Source organism: Physeter macrocephalus, chromosome 14 (genome assembly GCF_002837175.3).
Source record: "Physeter macrocephalus isolate SW-GA chromosome 14, ASM283717v5, whole genome shotgun sequence".
In the NCBI taxonomy this organism is placed as follows: Eukaryota; Metazoa; Chordata; class Mammalia; order Artiodactyla; family Physeteridae; genus Physeter; species Physeter macrocephalus.
The window spans coordinates 35247307-35262652 of NC_041227.1; the positions used below are offsets into that span (position 1 = coordinate 35247307).

Below are 15346 nucleotides of genomic sequence, written 5' to 3' on the forward strand. Positions count from 1 at the left end.
TTATGTATGTTGCAAGAGATTTTTCTCAGTTTGTCATTTGCCTCTGACTTGGTTTATTTAACGTACAACCACAAACAAGAAGCCTTTTTTGCCCCTGGAGCCTCCGATGCCCGCTAGTGGGGGTGAATGCCGGGCTTCTCTGTCAGAGGTAAGCAGCGTGGTTGATTGCCCAAGAAAGCAGGAGGGTACTGATGCAACAGTGCGCTGCTCACTCCTCTCCCTATCTTCGAAAGCCAACTCGGTGTGAAAGCAGCATCTTCCTTCTTTCTGCTTCTGAGAACAGTTAACCTTTGACTGAGCCTGTCTTTCGATGTCCCCACCTGAGCTAGTCCTCTTCTCTGCTGCCACCAAGCAGTCCATGGTCCCGCTTCAGCTGGACACTCGAACACCTGCAGCAGCACGCTCACTGGCGCCCTTGCGCTCGCTCTGGCTGATGCCCCACCTGCTGTCAACACTTGAGTTAGTGTAATCCCTTCATGTCACAGGTCCGATCTTTGTGCAGAAAGTCCTTCAGGATTTCCCCAGGGCTCCTGGGTGAAGGCCAAGATCTCTGGGGTGGCTGCCTCTCCAGCCTCATCTTGTGCCCCTTGTTCCTTCTTTCATGCTTCAGCCACAGCAGCCTCAGTTCCTCTCTTTCAAAGCGCCATTCTTCCACTCATCCTGGGGCCTCTGCCCGTGTTGGAGTGCTGGTCCTCCCCTGCCCCTCTGCCACCTTCAGCTCTCCGCTCAAAGCCCACACCCCAGGGAAGCGTATCCTGTCCACAGGTCCCCTGTTTCCAGGCCCAGGAGCATCCTGCACTTTGGTTCACACCATTTGATTAATGTTGATCTCTCCACAAATGTGCCGGTCGCCTGAAGACAGGTCCTGCCTCTTTTATGATCCGTGGTATCCCCGGCATGGAGCATATTTTCCGGTTTGCAATAGGTTCTTAATAAATGTTTGTACAAGTGATTAATTACACACATGGATACATCTTTCCTCTTCCTAGTAAGGTCAAGGCCTGCTGTAACTTACCTCGCCTGCCTTGTCCCTTCCTGCTACTCACTTTTCTATTTCCTGTAAACCTGCATTCTTTATACCTCTGTGCTTTTACGTTTTCAGGTTTCTCTTTTGTCTGGAAATCTCCTAGTATTCAGCTTTTAAGACCTAACTCAAATATTACTTCTACAAAGTCTTCCTCAATTTCCTGTCTTCCTTGCTCATAGCACTTTTATAACATTGGTCACATTGTATTATATTTGTTTTATAATCAGTTTACCTGCCTTTCTCCCTTTCTTTGTTGGTAAGGATTGAGGGGTTGCCACCCCAGAGCCTCTTTTTTTTTTTTTTTCCTCCAAATGACTGTGCTGCTTAATTCAAGAGCAGAAACCGGTAACTCTGCCTCACCTCATCCTAAACTGTTAATTTCCTAAGGGTCAGAGCGCTGTTCGCCCATCTCTACCCCAGGGCTGCCTTCCATAGAGGGCCGAGGTGCATCATCTTCTAGGACATGCGTACCCGCAGGGATGAAGCAGACATACATAGTGATGCCGCCCATCCCAGACTGTTTATTATCAGCATCACTAAAAATGGAAACTGCCTCTTCTCGGCTGCTCCCATAGTCTTACTTTAAATGCCTTTTTCTTCAAAAGGAATTTCAGAGCCACGAACTGTAACGAAGGCCTTGCCTGTTTCCTCCTCACTGTTTAGTTCTGTGTCTCATGTTCCCTGAAAATAGAGTTGCTCTTACCGTCTTGGTGACTAGGGTGAATGTGTGTGGTTTTCGCTTTTGTGTAAATTGGGTATCTTCCTTATTTGCGTGAATTCCTTACCTTTTCCGTTTCCAGATCTGAGTAACGATAACGTACTTCATCATGGGATAGACACTTAACACATGATGCTGGGTGAGCTGAAGTCACCAGGCTGCTAACTTTGCTGATTGCTTTAATAAAATTTATATATTTCATCCTCTGAGTTACCTTTATTAAAAAAATAACATAAATGACTTTTAAGCCATTTCCTTAATTATGTAATATTGAGGAATACAAAGAGTACTGGCAAAAACTCAGTCAGCGAACAGCATAGCACAGACATTTGCCAGTAGCCTCAGCCTTCTTAAGTCACCTGGAATTGTTATTTCAATGGACTTAGTAAAAATTAATGTTGTAAGAAAGTTTCTATTTTAAAGACTTAGCTTCAGATTCTGTCAACTCCACCTCATTAATATTTTTCCCCTTAGCCTTGCCAATATTGAGTGTTAACTGGTATTTTTAATTTTTGCCAGTCTGACAGGCCAAAAATCAAAAAAAGAGATGTCATGCCCTTTGATTTTTATCTTTCTGTTTTTATGTGTTTATTGACTGAACTGCATATTTACAACTATTGCTTACCTTTGTATTGGGTTGTTTGCCTTTTTCATCTTGAATTTTTGTTTTTCCCTGTGTCACTCTCTTGGTCAAGGCCCTTTTTATTAAAAATCAGCTCTTGAATCACTGCCACAGCCTCCTGATTTCCCTTCCTATTTATCAATGCCTCTGCTGCCAGAGTGGCCTTTTGAAAACAAAAATGTGATCGTCTCCAGCTTTAAACCTTTTGTGGTCAGGAACCTTAGTTCCCTAATATCCTTTGTTTAATTTCATTTAGCAGAGAAGAAGATGATTAAAGATATTAGGTAGTTCAACAGAATCTACCTGTAGAAGGGCCAGGCAGCCCGATTCTGAGTCTACACAGCCATCACAGCCTCAGCCTCAAGATGGGGGGACGGCTTTGGTTCATGAGCGCTTTCAGCTGCCGTCTGCAAAGCCCAGCACTGAGCCTGCAGGAGCCTGATGGCCTGGCCTGTGGCCATGGCGCCATGCTCCTCCCATGGAGAGGATCCCATGGCTGCATCCTGGTTGCAGGTGGCCAGGGAGTGCAGAATGTTTGGCTTTTACCTTGGGAAAGTGGGACTTAAAGAATGTGGGAAGTTACCAAAATGCAGGGAGGATGGGCAGAAGTTTTGGGTGGGTGGATACGAGTTACAAATATCCACTGAAATCTTCCTGTTGGCTTCCTTCTTCCATACACTTCCAAACAATAACAACAAGCTTTTGCCTGACAATACAACTCTCCCAACCACAGACAAAATATGCTCAGCACCTCCTCCAAGAGAGAGAACCCCAAGTCTCACATCCTAGCTCCAAGCCCGAGATTTCTGAGTGATGTTTATTCCTTCTTTGGTTTATTCACAGCCCATATTGTTTTACTTGTTGACTAAATGACAAAGCTAACTATTGCCAACATACCTTGAATAAAAAACCAAAAAACTTAGTTAATATATAAATATATATGTGGTACAGCAAGGAAGACAATTTAGGAAGATGCTGTCATTCTAACTTCTGTAGTCGGTTACATGAAATAAATGGTTGGTGTTTGTATATTCCCTCCTCTAATATTTATTTCATATTCCCTTTGTCTTTAGCCAGTAACTCAGCTGATCAGGTTTCTTGACCTGGCGAGGTGACCGAAACTTTCCTTCCTAAGGGATTTGAGCCCTCAGTGGTCCTGCCTTTCTGAGGTTGCCATAGTTTGCGTTAAGTTTTAGCACTGGATGTGCTCTGCTAGGTCGAACGCGTTATATTCCTTCTGTGTTACCCGTATACCTTGTTGCTCTTCTTGTACCATCGTGAGCCAACATTTCACAACTGCCCTTTGGTCTGTTTGTCTAGTGGCATGAAGAGCCTGAAACAGTTACACGGCGCTTTGAACTTTCAGCCTGACTCATGTTTTCCTCTCTGCTCTAGTCTTTTCTCGAGCACTAAAGAAGCAGAGTCCTGGGGATGGAAGGCAAACTTTTTGCTGAGGTGGTCACTTCCCACTCCCACTCCCTGGTTCCAGGAACCACATATTCTGGCCAAGGGAATGCGTTGTTCTGCTGGTCAGAGCACATAATACATCTTTTAGGGCTTCACCCCAGCTCCACAAGCTCTCCTGCCTTGCAGTTTGTATCATAACTGAATTTTCAGTAGAACCTTTACACCATCGTATAAGGCCAGCTGCATTTGAGCCTGGCTTGATTGCTTGGTAGGACCACTGAATTTTATGAACCCACTGCCTTATTTTGCAAAATGAGTTTCTTGATCAGAATCATTGCACTGGTGATGGTGAATGAGGCCTTCAGGAAGTGCATGGGTGATGTGGCTGGCAGAAACATGGCAGACATAGAGGATACATCCAAATCCTGAATTAAGGGTCTACTCCAGAAGGTAAGCTGTTGCTGCCTCTGTGATGAAAGAGGTCTAATATAATCCACCCTCCATGGCTAGCCCATCTCCCTGCGATATGAGAGTTGGTGGGGAGGCTCAGGTTAATTGGGCATTTGGCAGGGCTCAGCCTTGATGCAGTTAAGTCTGTGTTGTTGAGCCCAAGCATAATGTTCATCCTTGCCCCCGTGGCCACATCACTCCTGAGTCCTTGAGCAGGTACTTGCGCAGCTGGGGAAAGAGGCTGGCCAGCACGCATGAGGGCAGGTCATCTGGTCCAGCTTATTGTAAGAACCTCTTAATGGGGCCTTTCAGAGAACATTCACATCAGATGCAAATATTCTCGCACTCTGTATAACTTTTCCCCAAATGTCCTTGTCCCAGTGCTTCTGTCATTTGCCCAGTAAATCTATTTCAGTCATATACTCAACAGCTGAGAAGACAACTACAGATTTTCACAGACCTGCTGGGCCCTTTGTCAGATGAATTGAAGCCAGGTTTCTATTTATCCCCCTCTGGTGGGTCACAGTGACAACCAGAAACCCCAAGGCTTAGCACAGTCTCAGAGCTAGCGTCCAGTCATCCTCAAAAGTTCTGGGTATTTCCCTTTTCTCACTGTGCAGGTACCCTAGTAAACAATTGCAGATCCCAAGGGGAAAATTTATAGAATGTACTTGTAATATTTTTGAGGGGACCTTACTTGGGTGCCTGGCTCTCTGTTCAAAGAGGTTGGGTCAGAGAACTGACTCAGTCCTGGGTCTGATGAGAAGCTGTGGCTGTCTTTCAAGGTAGCCCAAGTCAGACCCCTATTTACCAGACCTAGATTCTTTTCTATTATACAGTGTACTAGCTTGCTAGGGCTGTCATAACAAAATAACACAGACTGCTAAACAACAGAAATTTATATTCTCACACTTCTGGGGGTTGGAAGTTCGAGATCAAGGTGTCAGCAGGGTTGGTTCTTCTGAGGCCTCTCTCCTCGGCTCGCGGATGGCCTTTTTCTCCGTGTCTTCACGCGGTTTTCCCTCTACATGTCTGTGTCCTAAACTCCCCCTCGTATAAAGTCCACCTCCTATACAGTCATATTGGATTAGGGCCCACCCTAATGACCTCATTTTAATTATCTCTTTAAAGATGCTATTTCCAAATATAGTCACATTTTGAGTACCTCTAGGGCGAGGACTTCAACATAAGAATTTTGGAGAGACACAATTCAGCCCATAACATACAGTTTAAGTAGGGCCCAAGTATGTTCTCCATTTTATTTGGAGTCACGGACGTATCAGTTAACCAATAAGCCAAAGATGTCTGCCGGTCAAGCCACTGACAGCGTTCCTACCAAGGCTACCACTGGCTCATGGCCCTCTAGTGGACCAAGTGACTCACCCAGCCACAGGCTTTAGTGGACGACAAATTTCTGGCCACCCCATCACCAGGTGACCCATCCACTCTTCGGCTGTGGTGGTCTACAGATGCCATGTCTGTCCTGGTCATTAGTCCTCCCAGCAACTAGCTCTCAGTCCCCGAAGGGTGTCCCTCAACCCCAGGGTCCACTCAGAAAGAGCCGTGGTGGCAGTGTCCTCCCCATGTTGGGCCCCCACCTGTGCGGAGGGTTCTGGGGAATGCAGGGCATCACTTGGCACAGGCTGACAGTCTCACACAGGATCCTCTGCTCTTTTGCCGTCCTGTAGCTGTGTGTGCTTAGCCGGGGTACAGCTTTATGTGCCTTGTAGCTGCATTCCAGCAGAGGGACCCCAGTTCTCCCATGATCAACCTTTTTATTAAGCAAGCATGAAAATGAGCTTGTGGGGATGGCGGGGAGGGGGGGCAGGACATTTTAGTCCCAGTTTCAGGCACTGAGCAGTCAGGCTGTTCGGGAGAACGCTGGGCAAGGCAACCGCCCGGTACCCGGAGACGTGGGTGGCCCTCCATCCAGACCTGTGGGAAGCTGGGTTCCGGAGGAGCCTCTCTCCTCTAGGGGCAGGGGAGTCATTGGTCCCAGATGGCTTTGGCCAGGGGGGATAAATGATAAACCCTCATTTATCAGCTTGGCACCATAGCCTAACTGACAGGCCCCCAGAACATCATGTTTTCTCGCCTCTGGGCCTCTGCACATGCTGCTTCCTCTCCCCACAACTCTCTCTTCTCCTTGTCCGCCGGTGGGCCAGCTCTGCATCACCCTGCAGGCCTGTGCTTCTGCGTCATTTCCCTTAAGGAACCTTATCTGACTTGGTGCGTCTTCCCTCTCAGGGAGCTGCTCCTCCCTTTTCCAGCGGCCTGGACAGTGGCACAGTCATCGTTTCCTCCTCCTGGAGGGCAAGGGTCCTGTGCTGGGCAGCACCCAGTGCAGAGCCTGTCACTCAGGAGAAGCACACGCGTTGGAAGAAGTAAAGGCACGAACTGTAGTTGTGCTCACCGGTCACATTTCATTTGCCAAGGCTTGGTGCTCTCCTTCCATCGTAGCATCTCTTGCCCCTTCAACGAAAGGCAGAGGTAAAAGTGGTCTGCGAGTTACAAATTATTAGATAGTTTTCCTCATTTGGTTTTGAGAACGTCAAAACCACTTCCTACCCCAGTGTAAGGTGAGCTGCAGTATTTTCTGCCTCTTCTGCAGATGCCTGCCCTCCAGCCCCGCCCATCACAAGTGTCCTCCAACGTTACCGCTCCTACTAGTTACTGTTACCAAGATTCAGCCAGATGGGTGCCAGCTCTGTGCTGGGGCTTCCACGGACCCACGGTGGATCCTTGGGGCAGCCCTTTCTAGCAGCATCCTTAACCCTGGCTTTAAGGATGAGAGCCAAGCTCAGAGTTCAGGCAACTTGCCCGAGGTCACATAACTAGGAAGTGTCAGAGGCATCATGAAAACATGGCTGTCAAGATGCCTGGCTTCTCTTCACTGCTTCAGCATCCCTATTAAGTGGGGGGAGAGAGAGTCTCGAGAGAGAGAGGGAGGGAGAGAGAATGTGTGTGTGTGTTTTCTTTTTTAATAAAATTTTCCTCTAATCATGAAAACAAAGCTGTGTTTAACCATGTGGAAGCCAGGAATGGCATTCTGCTCGAGCCGCCATGTGGGTGTCTTTGTTTTAGATTTTGTACCCCCTCCTCTCTGCTCACAAGATAGAAGAGGAGAAGCAGACCCCAAAACAGAGCTCATCTTCCAGCTCCAAGCACTTCCCACAATACACTGTCTAAATATTAGGGCTTTACGACATCTTTGTGTTTGTAGAGCAGTGATCTTCCTTTTTTTCTTTTTCTTTTCTTTTTTTTTTTTTTTTTACTGCCTATTATTCCATTCTGTGTAACCTTTTTCTTGCAGTTAACATGTAAGAAACCCAGTCCTTTGGAAAATGCTGTAAAATAGATTAAATTTTCCTGGGCACTGTGGTTTCTGTCTGCCTTGGCTTTCTATTTGGCTTTTCTTCTAAGCCGAACGCTCCTATAAAATCTTAGCTTAAATCTCCAGCCAGCGTGCAGCTCGTTCTCTTGTGGCATCTGAGGCATCTTCTTTGTATGTTCGGGGCCAGATGAACAGACCTCCTATCCGTCCATCGACACCCACTCAGCATCCTGGGGAGAGGCGGGGCGGGGGGGGCACTTTACCACCATGTTAGGAAATCAGCGGGTGTGCACACAACAGAAGGAGCACAAGAAAAAGACGAGAATGGCCAAAACAAGCAAGTTCTTCCTATTCTTCCCTCCGTCTGAGAAACGTTCCTCTCCTTTCCCCATCGCCCGATGCGCCGCCGTACCTGCCAAAGAAAGCTTTCTCTCTGCTGTCCAGACACAGGCCCGATTGTGAGCCCTGCTCCCCAGGGGCCCCAGGAGCGCACATTCGCATATTGTGCTGTTTGTTTTGCTTTGTATTTATTTTCCCAGCCCATTGAAAAAAGGGCCTTTTCCTATTTAAAAGAAATTTTGGAAGTGAAACCCTTTTCCGTTTGAGCCCAGCCCTTCCTCCATGTAAACCATCGGGCGTTTGCAGAGAGAACAGTGAAAGCTTGCTCCGAAACACCGTCCTTACGCAGTCACGTGACCATCCTTTCCTTAGACATTAGGGACAATGAAAGTTACCGTCTCTCCAACAGCTGTCAGCCCTGATGAAACATAGGCCCTTGGCAGAGAGTCCCAGCTCCGGAGTCACCTTGGCTGTGTGTCAGCACCCGCCCCTGCCCTCCCCGGCCGTTGAGGTGGAGCCGTGGGCGGCCGCCGACGCTGCCATGGAAGGGCTTCTGGGCCTGAAACAGGAGGAGCTGGGAGCTCCTGAGCTTTGATACACAGTAAAAAGCACAGCACATTTAAAACAATCTGCCATGCTGCTAAATATTCTTAATATGGAGACATTGTTTTTTTCTATTCACAGCCCTTTACAAAGAGAAATGGATTTCCCTAGATGTGTCCTAGGGCACCATGGAAACATGTGTTTTCTCTTTACACATGTGTTTAAATAGCTTTGGTTATTATTTACATTTCTTCCCATAATGTACTCCATCAAAACATTTGCTCGGCTTTCATCCACACGAGAAGCTTACAAGGGCAATAATGGAAGCAAGTGCCCGCAAGGCCTCTGGTGAACGTGCCACAATTTCAGCAAAGACGATTTTTCCAGGAATTGGAAATTTGTAAAACTTTAAGTTTTATACTTTTTACCGTAACTGTGCTAAAGCAGCAATGACAACACGAGAGACTTTGCGTCCTCAAAAACGGGGGAGACTTGTCTAATCATTTATTAAAATAAATGGAAAGAAAAGCAAAATCTGTAAACTTTTATGCATCATGTTTCCACTTGTTATAGTCACCTGTTATGGACATTGCTGAAGTGGCAATAACTGATCTTTTGTTTATTTTTTAAATTTTATAAGAAATTAAAACACACAAAAAAACCCGACGTGCAAAGCTTCAAAAAAAGGTTAGGCTTCTTTTCACCACACCAAGAGGTTGTCGAGCGCCAGTTTGAACCACCTAGAAGGCCTTTTCGTTGTTAGTATAAACCTTATTAAATCGACCCTGCTGGCTGGTGAGTCAGCTGCTTCCTCTCCCACCTTGGCCTTCTCCTGAAAGCCCCTGCCCGGCACATAACAAACAATGATTTTTCCTCATAAAACGAAGTCTGCGTTGCCATTGCTGAGGTTCAAATTACAATGCCAAGTCTCTTGGGGCTTTTATGGTGATGCAACTCCATTTATACTTTAGAGTCGGCTTGGGCTGGTTCACATTTACATCTAGACTTTCTGCTCCCAAATTTCTGCATATTCAGGAACTGGGAAGTTCAAAACAACTTTACCAAATCCCCTGGGACTCTTGGAGTCTAGAAAGGTCTTTGTCATCAGATGGGTGGTTGCAAGACTTTTTTAAAAGGAGTTGTCCCAATTGGCTGAGAGCCCTGCCCATTTACTAGCTCTATGAAGACTGACTGTTCATTACTAGATCTTCCAAAGAGGAGTCCTGCTTGGTGGCAGGTGGGACTGGCTGGCTCTCCTTCCCTGCTGGCAGAGAAAGTCACTGCCTAACATTGATAATCGGTGTGAGATAACACCATTCTATTAGTGATCTGTGTGTTTTGTCACAGTGTTTCTAATGGTGACAACTGGATGGGGGACCTATAGTTCTCACGGTTTACCCATTAAAAACTGTGGTTTATTCTAGCACGTAGGGAATCTGGCCCTTGGGACACTGGCCTTATATCGTTCATATGGTTTGGCTGCCCCATAGCGTGTGTGTGTGTGTGTGTGTGTGTGTGTGTGTGTGTGTGTGTGTGTGTGTGTGTTGGGAGGGGTGGGGGCAGAAGGAGATAGTGAGACCCTACCCCCCGACAAAGCTGTACTTTCCTTTGGCAAATCCCAGATGAAGTCTTAAAGGGTGGCACCTCTCCTGTGTTTGACAGATACTAACGAGGAAAGCTAACACACACATATTCCCTACCTCCCCCGACCCCCGTTTCTCAGAAAGCAGTGGCCTTTTCTCACAGGAGTTGCATATAATTTTTTAATGTGTGAGATGACAAGGTATGGTGGAAACTATTTACCTTGGCGTGTACTGTACATTTCTTGGGAGTTTTATGTCCGTTGCCCTGTAGTAATAGCCTCTCCTATGTATGGGAAGCGCTTGTGGCTTTTACCAGCCTGTCTGTCCCCTTTAAATTCTTTTCCTTTGGCCAGGCCCTCTGATCACAATGCCAAGATTTTAAAATTCGTAGTAATTGAGTTTCACATCACTAATGTTAATAGCCATTGGGAAGCTCGAGAGAGAAAATAGATAGTAGTTATCTAACTGATTAAATGTGTAAGACTTCTTTGACTTTGAAGGGTACGGAGGATGTGTGAAGAGGCTCTGTCTAGTGGAGGGTAACATGCTGAGGTTTAATGCTTTGGGACTGGGATTTGCTAATTAGTTATCTTGGGAATTTGGGGGCCAGTAGCCCAAGTGATGATTAAAAACCGGAGCGCTTTCGTTTTCAAATTCTCTAACATGACACCCTTTTATTTAGAATAAAAGTGGAGAATCTAAAATTACGGTTGTTGTAGTTAGTATTTTCAGCTTACCACTGCAATTGTCTATAATGAAAACAATTTTATATTCACTGTAATAACGTCTATAAACTGGGCAGGGACTACCTGCTCCTTTTGGTACAGTGGCCATTTATATCACCTCTAAATGAATCCACCACCGTTTTCTGAAGGAGGTGTGCATTTGTGAAGCATTGCAAACCCCTGGGCTGTTCCCAGGGAGTTGAGTAGAGGCGTGTGTAATACCTGCTCAGCTATACTTAATTGTGGAGCTGGTTTATATTTGTTGTTGTAGCACAGTGCTGTTACTACTTAGAGCCTAAACTCCAGTCAGCTTCAAATGGATCTCAGATATTTGATCATGAACTATTTCACTAATGGGAAACTTGGCTTAACCTATTGTGTGGAATGTCTTGAGAAAATCATCCATGTCTACATTAAGCAAAACCCAGACTAGGTCCACACAATCTCAAACCTAAAAAAATGAATGCCTGGGAAGAGATGCTAGTTTTAACTTTGAGGCCAAGATCGAATCGCAATTCTGGGGTCACAGGTTGGTGCATATGTGCCCGTAATTGTGTATGTTTGTGTGTTTCTGAGTGTCTTAAATGAGTAGTATAGATATATAAGTTGTTGCTAAGGAAAATAAAAAGTTACAAGGCCAGAAAGGAGACACCAAAAATGTGATTTCCTTCCAAATATTTGCAGGAATTTTACTTAATTGCAACCAGAAGTCTGACCTGGAAGTGTAGTGTTTTGACCTCCTAGCTGTCTGGTTTCCTATTTGCGGTGTTTTGCTCTCCCCCAACTGTGAGAAAATCTATTTTACACGGTTTTAACCCTGTGTATTCTTAGAAACACTGAAGTAGGAATTATTCCCCTGGGGGAAAAGAAATGCTCATTATTTACAAGAATGACTCCTAAAGGTTTCTTTTAAATAGAAAACATTTTTGAAACACTTAACAAATCTTTCTGTATAAGATATATTTGAAAATAAAACAGCTTCTAGATTTCCTTTCAAGGTAATGTGAAGTTTTGGAAGACTGTAAGGTTGTTGCACTGTGTAAGTTTATCCTTATTTTAGTAAAATACTAGTTAATAACAAAAGTGTACACTTTAGAAGTAGTCCTCTTGTGAAGAGGCTTTTTCATACTTTTTTTTTTTTCTTTTTCCAGTTCTAACTTATTAAATCTTTTTTCTCTAGCCTTTTAGAAAAGTGAAAATTAGGCTGAATAAACTCTGGGGGCCTGTAGTAGTATATGGTACTCTGATGGGCCAGAATATACCAATGACATTTAATTAGGATAACTGTAGGTCTAGGAGGCCTACTGTTGAAAAACTATACAATTCACACATCCGATGCTCATCGATGCATTTGCTGAATTTAGCAAAATGATGGACTCTTGATTCTGTGTAGCCTTTTAGAATTGGCCAGCATGTCAGCCAGTCATTATTTCCCATTTGGAAAGTCTCAGACATTTTCAGCCAGAGGAAAGTATCATTCTTCCTACTTGATTTAGGGATTTAAGAATGAGAAACACTGACAGTTCCCATCCATTTAGCTGAAGAACGTTTCATCCCGTTCTCCTTTTTTTTTTTTTTTTTAACACATACGATTCAGTGGGTTTTATATATTCACAAAGCTGTGCAACCATCACCAGAATAAATTTGAGAACATTTTTGTCACTCTAGAAAGAAGCCCTGTACCCACTAGCCTTTACAATACTCACAAGGTACTGGGGGAACCGCTTTCCCCCAGTACCTGTCTTACCCTCAGCCTAGGGAACCACCAATTTATGTGTTGTTTCTATCAATTTGCCTCTTCTGGACATTTCATATAAACTGAGTCACACAATAGGTTGTTTTTGTAACTGACTTTTAAAATTTAGCACAATGTTTTCAAGGTTCATCCATTTTGTAGCATTTATCAGTAGCGTTTTGTTTCTTTTTTACTGTCAAATAATACTCTGTTGTATGGATATGTCACATTTCATTTATCCATTCCTCAGTTGATAGACATTTGGACTGTTTCCCCTATTTGGCTATTATGAATAATGCTGCTATGAACATTTGTATAGGTTTTTGAGTGGATATTTATTTTAATTTCTTACGAGTATATACTTAAGAAAGGAGTTTCTGGATAATTTTATACCTCTATGTTTATTATATTGAGGAACTTCTAGCCTGTTTTCCAAAGTGGCTGCACCATTTTATATTCCCACCAGAAGTGTATGAGGGTTTCCTTTTTATCCACATCCTGTCAATGCTTGTTATTATCTGTCATTTTGATTATAGCCATCCTGCTGGGTGTGAAGTGGTATCTCATTGTGGTTTTGATTTTCCATTTCCCTGATGGCTAATGATGTTTTCCATCTATTCAAATACTTATTAGCCATTTGTGTATCTTCTCTGGAGAAATGTCTTCAAATCCTTTGCCCATTTTTTAAATTGAGTTGCCTTTTTATTAGTGAGTTGTTGTAGGAGTTCCTTACATATTTCAGATACAAGTCCCTTATCAGATACACGGTTTGCAAACTTTTCCTTCTCTTATAAGGATTGTCTTTTCACTTTCTTAATGGTATCCTTTGAAACACTAAAGTGTTAAATTTTGATGATGTCCAATTTATTTCTTTTTCTTTTCGTTGCTTGTGCCTTTGGTGTCACATCTAAGAAACAATTACATAATCAAAATCCACAAAGATTTACAAATATCTATGTTTTTTTCTAAGACTTTTATAGTTTTAGCTTTTACATTTAGGTCATTGATCCATTTTGAATTAATTTTGTATATGATGTGAGGTAAGTGTTCAACTTCATTCTTTTACATGTGAATATCCAGTTATCCCAGTACCATTTGTCGAAAAGACTATTCTATCCCCATTTAATTGTCTTGGCATCCTTGTCAGAAATCAGTTGACAATAAACAAGAGGGTTCATTTCTGGACTCTCAATTCTATTTCTACACGTCTGTCCTTATGCCAGTGTCACACTATTTTAATTACTGTAGCTTTGTAGTAAATTTTAAATCATCATCCCATTCTTTTAACAGAACTATTTTCTCATCTTCCCAGCAGGGTTAATGCTGGCATTTACTAGCCAGGATCGAGAGTCTGTTTTATACCAACTTAATTGGTATAAACTTCACTTTAAACTGTTACAAACACCTGACTTTTAATGAATTAATTAAATACTACTGAATCTGCCAAAGGATTTCTAGGGTTTTAGATTAAATCTTTTACAGATGTATCAACTCTAATTATTCCATTTTAACTAAATCGATGTAGAGAAAAATGATTCTTGTTATAGTCAAGTCTTCATATTAATGGAAAAGCCTCAGTGAGTTCACAGTATTTGTAAGGTATGACTGGGGACACTCATGGGTCTCAATAACTCATTAAAATCCTTTACTTTAGGTTGTAAAGTTGACTGTGGTAAGTTAAAGTCTGACCTCCTTTGCTTATCCGTCCAACCTCATCCTTCATCTCTCCCTTTCCTTCTGTGCATTCTGAACCCTAAGTCTCAGTCTACTCTACTAGGGTTCCCAAGAGCCAACAGGAGTCGCCTGTGGTTTTACACGAACATGGGTGTGATGCCCTCGCATTCTCAGTCCTCTTAGCAGAATCCTCCGACGCTTCCAGACTCTGCTTGGATATTTCCCTTCCTTGGGGATCTCTCTCCTCCCAGTTGAGTTTGTTACTCTCCCTTGTTTAAATTAGACACACCCTTTCTTGGCATCCCCAGTTCCCACACATGTCTTTGTTGTAGCACTTGCATTGTACCTGTCCTCCTTCAACTCTTCTGTCTCTTCTCTGTAGTAGGTGCACGAGCAGCATGAGTTGGATGCCTCTGGCTTTGGTTATTACTATTAGAGGAACATCCAGCTTTTGACAGAATAAAAGAATGTATATTTCCTGTTCACACTGGTCCTATAACTCCTCTTCTGAGATCATTTTCAGGGTCAGAAAGAGTAAGATCCCGCTCGGTAGAATGCCTCACTAATATGGGAAAACTCCAGTGTGCTGCCAGCGTGCCCACTCTGTGACAGCTCATCATCAGTGTGACATGTACTGTCATGTTTAACTTCTGTTATATAACTAACATAGAATTCCCAAGCTTATTTAACCCTGTTGGCCTTACTGCCATTTCTAAGGAATTTTTTTCTTTTTACTGAGCTCAGTAAAAAAAAATTTTTTTTTTTTTTTAAAGAAAAGCTGTGTTTTGAGAAGAGAGCAGAGAAAAAAATTGTCTTGCTCAGATGCCCTGGGAAGGGGTTTTAATGATGGAAATGAGCAGAGTGGAGGGTGCAGACACAGGTGGATAGGGAAGAGCTGACCCTCAGAGCATAAGCTTGGGACCACAGGGCAGGACCAGGGGTGAGGGGTGATGACAGCAGGCATGGGTGGGGCTGGCATGTCGAGGAAAACCCTAAGCAGGGCTAGAGCTTCTTGAAGAACCTGAGCGCTGTAGAGCTGGTGGGAGAGGTGTGCCACTGAGAAAGGACGAAGACAATGTAGTAAACCAGCGAGAAGCGCAAGGCTAGGGAGGGCCATGGGAGGGACGGTGCATGGCTTGAGGCAGAAGGAAACACATGTGTTCATGCCCTTGCTTGGGTGGCCATTGCT

At 43.9% G+C, this 15346-nt stretch overlaps 1 protein-coding gene across 1 annotated transcript in view; it reads left to right on the top strand.

Annotated features, from left to right (window-relative positions):
- SLX4IP (SLX4 interacting protein) overlaps nt 1-15346 on the top strand; it is a 195323-nt gene that overhangs the window by 126606 nt on the left and 53371 nt on the right.